Source organism: Eurosta solidaginis, chromosome 3, assembly GCF_040869045.1.
Source record: "Eurosta solidaginis isolate ZX-2024a chromosome 3, ASM4086904v1, whole genome shotgun sequence".
Classification (NCBI taxonomy): Eukaryota; Metazoa; Arthropoda; class Insecta; order Diptera; family Tephritidae; genus Eurosta; species Eurosta solidaginis.
Window position 1 is genome coordinate 159,913,421 of NC_090321.1, and position 8,544 is coordinate 159,921,964.

General features: G+C 45.0%; 1 protein-coding gene across 4 annotated transcripts in view; it reads left to right on the forward strand.

The window, feature by feature from the left end:
• Window positions 1-2,037: 2,037 nt before the first annotated feature.
• The window catches only part of Mgat1 (alpha-1,3-mannosyl-glycoprotein 2-beta-N-acetylglucosaminyltransferase), a 75,294-nt gene continuing 68,787 nt past the window's right edge, over window positions 2,038-8,544 (forward strand). The window contains exon 1 of one of the 4 annotated variants that reach the window (XM_067773535.1): window positions 2,038-2,106. The gene's annotated coding sequence lies outside the window, so the exon portion shown is untranslated. The other 3 variants (XM_067773533.1, XM_067773534.1, XM_067773536.1) reach the window with 3 other exon arrangements.

Here is an 8,544-nt window from a genome sequence, read left to right on the forward strand (position 1 = left end):
AATGAACTTTTTTTTTCTGCCTCCATTACGAAATTTTATTAAGGAGGGAATTTAAAAATAAAAACAATGATATTCTACATATGCCCACAACGAAGTGAGGAAGTATAAGGAAGCTTCCATTTATATACATGCATACATTTAAGTTGTGATGGTCTAATCATTCTTGAATTTAGTACAAAGTAAATATTACCTTGATTTAAAACCAGTTTTACGCCAAAAGAAAGAAATATAAATATAGGTGTTTATGTTATTAATCACTCTTGGTGAATCTCCTTTTTTTTTGTACGGCATCATTTCATTCACTTTCAACGTACCTACCTTTAAACTTATGTAAATTTAATCATAATTATAAGGAATAAGCAGTAATTGCCATGAATTATAAATAAATTGTATTTAAAATGGGAATGCTGACTTCGTTATTTGTTTAGAAGGCACTTAGGGCATACAGGTAAGGGGCCACCGAAAATTAGGTGCGTCTGTGGCCATGGTTTTTGAGGGTGGGCTAAGCACCGGGCGTCGCAGCAACACCCGCGGCGCCCCTCTATATATTCGGCACTTTATGTTTATTTCCCTTTTGGTTCTTTTATTTTAATTTCAGCATATTTTTTTTTGTCTTTGTTTTTATCGTTTGGTAACCGGTCATGTCCGGTTCGGTAATTTTTCTTGCGTCAGTTTTTGAATTTTGAATTTAGATTTTTGGATTTTCTGAATGTTAACGGTCTGTCCGTGGCATCCGGTTCGGCCGGATGTCGTTTCAGTTTGAATTTATAAGCATTTTGAGTCGATATCTGCGCTTCTGCCAGGTTTTTTTTTTTAATTTGACAGCTGTTCGTTTTGATAGGCATGATAGGAACTTTTTTCTGTTTATGGCGCAGGAACAGTAAGGTGGGCAAGGACCCGCGCCAGCCGACAACGACTAGCCACTGTGCACCACAACATCATGCCGAACGCCTTCCTTACTGCTTCCACCGTAGATGCGTTTCCATAACAAATTACGTTAGGGAAACGGATACAGCGATACGACATACGGCACCAATGACTCCGGCTTTATTTATAGAGTACTCGCGTTTTTTGAAGGGTATGTATACATAAAACTAGTGCGCTGTTGCATTTTATCAGAGTTGCCAAAGTAAAATTTTATTATTAGTTATTTGCATGCAATATTTTGCTTTTGGCAACTCTGTTCGATCGTCATCGTGTCGTGATCACAGTCGTTAAAAAACGAGCTATGATCGGCTGATGGGTGTCCGCAAAGGCATTGCAAAGGAGTATTGTTAGAGTATTCCAACATGAAGAAAATGGAACACGTAATCCAACAATTTTGCAGGGACACCACCACTATGTGTACTTTTAGATGGGCGTTTTTAGTTGCAAATGTAGGGTGAAACATGGACACATATTTCAGTTACATCTGAGTATAATGCGTATTGAAATTTTGTAGTACTAATTTTATGCGTAGCAATTTCAGAGGTGTATTTAAAGTTTGTCGCTTAGCAGTCCACATAAAGTTTAAGCGTAAAAGTATATAGACTTGAAAAAAAAACACAGCTAATACCTATTTCTAAAGGCATGGTAAATTCTACTACGATCGTAGTAGAACTCAAAGACAGTTCTGTATGATAGACAACCCTCTAAATTATGCATGCCGAACTTGTAAGAATAAAGGAAAACGTCAACGGGATGAGAACACTTGAATATTAATTTCATCATGAGCGAGGAAAAGCGTTTTTTTAACGCGCAAACGTAAAGGTGGTGGTATCCCATCAGCTGATTGCTTCTTCTTGATAATTTTCCATACAAAGCCTTGTACAACAAAATGTCAGTTAATCGAAATCTATGAAAATTTTCTGTTGACTTGACATTCATCTCCACGGCGAATTGATTGAATTCGCTTTGCCACCACCTGGTATAGATTTGCCTTGCGCGTGTAAAAAAACATGGCTATTAGCTGCGAAAAGCCGTATTTTATGAAGGGCATTAAAAGTTATTCTTCTTCTTCCTGTGAAAGTCACAATAGCAGTTGATCCAGCTGTAATTCGCAAACAGCTGGGATGAATATGTGTAAATTGGGACGTTTATGTAAATTGAATATTTTTTATTTAAAAGGTTGTAAATTATCTATGTTGTGTATTTTACTAAACCGTTATAAAACTGAAATAATCGTGTACAATCAAAACTGATAAAACTTAATATTCTACGCAATCGGTAGTTTACATTTAGCCAGTGGTTGGCAATCATCGAATTTAATCAAATTTAGTTGTCTGAAAACTATTATCCAAATGTGGTTAAATTTACTATAATATAAATAATTAAAATATTATAAACAGCAAATTGCAACTTAGATGCAAGAACGCTTTGAATTATTCACGACCGTTGATAAAATGTGATTATCATTCGCCAAGAGGCTAGCATAGCAGTTTGCGCTTATGTCAACTATGAGTGTGGGGTATGAAGTTACCCAGAGGTGGTTTGGTGATGATCCTAATTCTATGCACTTATAGTTATCAGTGAAGCGTAAAATTCTAAAGTGAAACAAAGAAACGATGCAATGAAACTAGTAGATGTTATTTAAGATAATAGATTCGTCTCAAGTTTCGCTTGACGCATCAATTGCGTGCGATTTTACTTAATATTTTTGGCATAGCAAGGTTGAAAAGGGATTGAGTGGTAGACCAATGGAACGTGGCGGAGCAATGGTACGTTGAATATAAAAAGTGGTTGGTTTGGAATGTTGTTGCGTTGAAAGTACTTCGGCCCATTCAATGGGTGGGACCACTGTCAATGTCATCTAAGTCTCTAACGGGAGTCACAGAAAACCAGTAGTTTCAACTGGGAAGTTGTTGTTAGAGGCGTTGGTTCCAAATTACAATTAAAAATATTTTTGGTATCATGTGCAGACTCATCGCATCGTAAGAGTTATACCTGTAACAGTATCCAGAACGAAGTTGTGACAGGATCACCCTATGTCTTCCTTGGAAGTCTGCTTTTTCTGCAAGCGTCGCACGTTGTTTTTGTTATTGTAGCAGTGCTTTGGTGTTGTTGTTGTAGCAATAAGGATACACCCCGAAGGTCTTGGGGAGTGTTATTGATGTTGATGGTCCTTTGCCGGATTTTGTTACGGCTCTGAATTCTCGGAACAATTGCGGCTGCGTGCTCACCAAAATTTAGACCTTGATCAAACGTCACACCCAAGATTTTTGGTGTAGGACAGTCGGTAGCGTAGTGCCATCGACGTGGATGTTCAAAATGACCGACATTTGGGCGTCCATGTTGTAAATAAGGTCGCGGAAGATTTAGTCGGTGATAATGCCAGGTTTCGCGAGGCGAAAAAACTGGAGAGTTCAGGGAGGTAGCCGTTTATTTTATTGCATAGCGCATCGATCTTTGGGCCTGTGGCCATTATTGTGCAGTCTTCGGCGTAGGAAAAGATTCGATTCCTTCCGGTGGTGAAGGTAGCTTAGATATGTAGAAATTTAACAAAAGTGGGGATAGCACACCACCCTGTGGCACCCCTTGTTTAATTCTCCTTGGTTTTGAAGCTTCGCTTCTAAATTGCACCGATGCCTGCCGACCACCCATATAATTTGCGGTCCACCTTTTAAGACAGGGGGGAAGGGTAGACCCTTCCAGGTCCTGCAGTAACGAGCCATGGTTGACCGTATCGAAAGCTTTTGATAGGTCTAGCGCTACGAGTACTGTTCTATGGTGGGGGTATTGATTTAAACCGCAATTTATCTGGGTGCTAATGGCACTTAGCGCGGTGGTAGTGCTATGGAGTTTTCTGAAGCCATGCTGATGAGGGGCTAGCTGCAAATTTGCTTGGAAATAAGGGAGCAAAATGGCTTCAAGCGTCTTTGCCACTGGCGATAGGAGAGATATCGGACGATACGACTAACCTATGTTAGCTGGTTTCCCAGGCTTTAGTAGCGGGACCACCTTGGCTATTTTCCATTTCTCAGGTATGACAAAGGTGGAAAGAGACAGATTGAAGACATGCGCTAAATATTTGAAACCCTCTTTCCCTAGGCTTTTAAGCATCGGCATGGCTATGCCGTCTGGGCCCACTGCTTTGGATGGTTTAGCAGGACCAATGGCGTCCTCAACCTCTTTAGCGGTGATGGTGATTGGTGACGCGCTGAATTTGTGTTTATGTGCGTGTCTATTGGCTCTCCGTCTATCTTTGTCGACCGTAGGATGCATTATATATTGTCGGCAGAAAGCGCTCGTGCATTTTTTCGCGTCCGACAGCACTTTGCCGCCAGAGGCGATGGAAACTTTGTCTTTGTGCTTAGTCGGATTCGATAGGGACTTTACGGTGGACCAAAGCTTACCCACACCGGTAGAGAGGTTACAACCTCTTAGGTGCTCCTCCCATTTCGCCCGCTTGTGTTCATCCACAAGCATTCTGATGCGTTGGTTTATATCCCTTATTTGGGGGTCGCCTGGATCAAGCTGTCTTATAAGGTCACGTTCTACCGCTAAGTTTGCGGCCTCCGCCGGGAAGTGAGGCCGGATTTCGGGAATTCTCCCGGCAGGAATGAAATGTGCCGAGGCGGATTTAATGACCTTACGGAAGGCACGCTCCCCTTGGCGGGCATCAGTCGGCATAGGGAGGACAGCAAAGCGGCTGTCTGTAAAGGATTTATATTCTTCCCACTTTCCTTTTTTGAAGTTTATGAAAGTGCGTTTTTCAGTGACGATGAAGTCGGCGGTACGCTCAAGCGAAATAAGTATGGGCAGGTGGTCGGATGCCAATGTTACCATCGGCTGCCAGTTGACGCAGTTTACGAGTTCTGCGCTCACGATAGAGATATCTGGCGAGCTGTGACAGCTTCCTACCATACGTGTGGGGGCGTCTCCGTTTATTGTGCAGAACGTCGTTTCTTCTATTTGATCCGCCAACATCTCACCCCTACTATCCGCCCGCAAGTTTGAATGCCATAGATCATGATGGGCATTGAAATCACCTAGGATAATGCGATTGTTGCCAGTTAGTAAGGCCCTGATATTAGGGCGGTATCCACTGGGGCAACAGGTCGCAGGAGGGATGTAGATGTTGATGATTTCTAGGTTTGCATCGCCTGACCGGACAGATAGGCCTTGACGTTCTAAGACATTGTCCCTGCGGTCGATGCCAGGAACAAATATATATATTGCACAGAGTGGTGTATGATAAACGCGAGACCGCCTCCATTTCCGCACTCGCGGTCTTTCCTGTGAACATTAATTATACCCAGAGCAGGTCTGCAATGCAGATCTTGCTGTGAGTTTAGTCTCTTGAATCGCAGCAATGCGGATGTTGTGCCGCTTCAAGAAATCGACTATCTCCGTGATCTTCCCAGTTAGTCCATTACAGTTTAAATGCAGGGTTCTGAAGTGCATAAGGGGAGACGTCGCCACTTTGGGGGTAAGTGACGGGTGACTACGCCTGGGTTGTGGAAGGCCAGGACGCAATTGCTGTTGTGGCCCTGGGACTGGGCGTCCTTGGGCAAGCATTGGGGTACCCGGATGATTTGGGTTTGCGACCTGGCAACATGGCGCGATGAAACCCGTCGGGGGGTTGCCGTCGCGGAGACCAGAACATCTGGGAAAGTGGCACCACCCAAGGCAGGAACTGCCTTAGTAGGTAATAGTTATGAGTGGTATCAGCTGTTTGAGTTGTTGGGGCCGTGGGTGGCGAGCAGCAGCGGGTACTTGTTGTGGCTTGCTGAGCAGCGGGGCTGCTGGAAGGTAGTGGGGGGGGGGGGGGGGGCGCTAAGGCGTAGACTACGGGACGCCCTTGGGCGTGAACAGCAAGGAGCCACAAAAGATTTATAAAAGTTACGTGGACGTCGGGTTTTGGGATCAAGCCCAGAACAACCTGTCCGATGCAACCATCCCTTGCACGAGACACACTGAACAGAGTATGACCGTCCTAAAAAGATTCTTTTCCTGCAGATGCAGCAAAACCATTTCTCAGGACCGGGGTCAGTAGACGGACCCGGATTGGATTCGATGCCTTCCCGGAGTAAGAGAATATGGAGCAGTCCTGCTGCAAGGAGCTGTTGGGAGGATGACAATCTGTGCGAGGGACGAAACAAATTAGATGGGGTCACACTGAAATGACAGTCCTTGGTCGGGAAAAATCCCGAGTCGCTCCGGTACATAGAACCGACTGCTCTAACGGGAGTCCAAGGAAACTTGCTGTTTCAACACGGGTGGTGGACCATAATGAGAGGTGTGTTAGAGGCGTTGGTTCCACAATACAGTTAAAGAGATGGTTGGTGTCATGTGGGGACACATTGGAAGCGGGGCATACATTTTGTATGTCGGGGTTATTCTGTATAGGTAAGAGTTTAACCTGTTACAGTATCCAAATCGAAGTTGCGCTAGAGCTACTCGCGTTTCCCTGGGGAGTATGCGTTCCTCTTCCGCAAGTTTTGGGTACTGGATTCACCTTTCAATTCCTGGCATAAAGGTCCGACGCATGTTTGTGGAGTTCGCCGAGGACTTGCTTTTGTTTTTTGGCTTCAAGCAACTGAGTTCTCAGGTGCCGTAATACTCCTTAAGCTGCTGGGCGGTGATGGCTCGTCAATCAGATAACTTTTGGGATGCCCAGGTTGCTGCGTATTCAACAGGAACTGTTTGGTTAGCATATGTTGTTGTTGTAGCGATAAGGTTGCTCCACAGCACCATTAAGGTGCTAGCCCGACCATCTCGGGAACGACTTATGTGAACACATTAAACCTTCAGGCCATCCCCTCCCTCCCCAACCCCAAGTTCCATGAGGAGCTTAGGGTCGCCAGAGCCTCGTCTGTTAGTGAAACATGATTCGCCGCGGATATGTGAGGTTGACAATTGGGTTTGGAGAAGCTATATGGGCTGGCAACCTGAAGGGTTGCGCTACACTGCCCCTTGAATCTGGTATTTTAGTCGCGTCTTACGACAGGCATACCTACCGCGGGTATATTCTGACCCCTAACCCGCTGGGGGTTAGCATCTCATTTTGCGGTCCACCTTTTAAGACTTGGGTCAAGGCTAGACCCTTCAAGGTCTTGCAGTTACATGCCATGATTGACCGTGTCAAAAGCTTTTGACAGGTCTAGCGCAACGAGTACTGTTCTATGGTGGGGGTTTTGATTTAAGCCGCAATTTATGTGGGTGCTAATGGCATTTAGCGCGGTGGTTGTTTCGCCCGCTTGTGTTCAACCACAAGCAATCGTATGGTTGGTTAATATCCCTTAAATTGGGGGTCGCCGGGATCGAGCAGTCTTAAAAGGCCACGATCTCTCGCTAAATTTGTGGTATCCGCTGGAAAATGGGGCCAAATATCAGGAATTCTTCCGGCGGGAATAAAACGAGCCGAGGCGGATTCACTGACCTTGCGGAAACACATTCCCCTTGGTGAGCATCAGTCGGGATAGGGAGGGCAGCGAAGTGAATGTCTGTAAAGGATTTGTACTCATCCCACTTTCCTTTTTTTAAATATATGAAAGTACGTTTTTCGGTGACGATGAAATCGGCGTTCGCTCAAGCGAAATAAGTATAGGCAGGTGGTCAAATGCTAATGTTACCATCGGCTGCCAGTTGACGCAGTTTACGAGTCCTGCGCCCACGATTGATATATTTGGCGAATTGTGACAGATTCCTACCATACGCGTGGGGGCGTCTCCGTTTATTGTGCAGAACGTCGTTTCTTCTATTTGATTCGCCAACATCTCTCGCCTAAGAAAATGCGATTGTCGCCAGTGATTAGTGCTCTGATATTAGGGTAATTGTAACAAATAACTAAATTATATTGCACTGAGTGGTGTATGATAAACGCAAGACCGCCTCCATTTCACCTCTCGCGATCTTTTCTGTGGACATTATACCCAGAACAGGCCTGCAGAGCAGATATTGCTGTGAGTTTAGTCTCTTGGATAACAGCAATGCGGATTTTGTGCCGCTTCATTGACTATCTCCGTGATCTTCCCAGTTAACCCATTACAGTTTAACTGCAGTATTCTGAAGTGCAGCGGGGAAGACGTCGTCTCTCTGGGGGCAAGTGACGGGTGACTTGAGGGAGGCACGACTGCTACAACAACAACAACAACAACAACACTCCCCGAAGGCTTTGGGAGTATTAGCGGTGTTGATGGTCCTTTGCCGGATATAGATCCGGTACGTTTCGGTAACAAAGCACCATTAAGGTACGCTTCCCAAGGCAGTCGGTTCTATGTACCGGAGCGACTCGGGATTTTTCCCGACCAAGGACTGTCATTTCAGTGTAATCCCATTTAATTTGTTGCGTCCCTTCCACAAATTGTCATCCTCCCAGCAGCTCCTTGCAGCGGGACTGCTCCATATTCTCTTGCTCCGGGAGGTATCTAATCCAATCCGGGTCCGTCTCCTGACCCCGGTCCTGAGAATCTTTTTAGGACGGTCATACTCTGTTCAGTGTGTCTCGTGTAAGGGATGGTTGCATCGGACAGGTTGTTCTGGGCTTGATCCCAAAACCCGACGTCCACGTAACTTTTATAAATCTTTTGTGGCTCCTTGCAGTTCACGCCCAAGGGCGTCCCG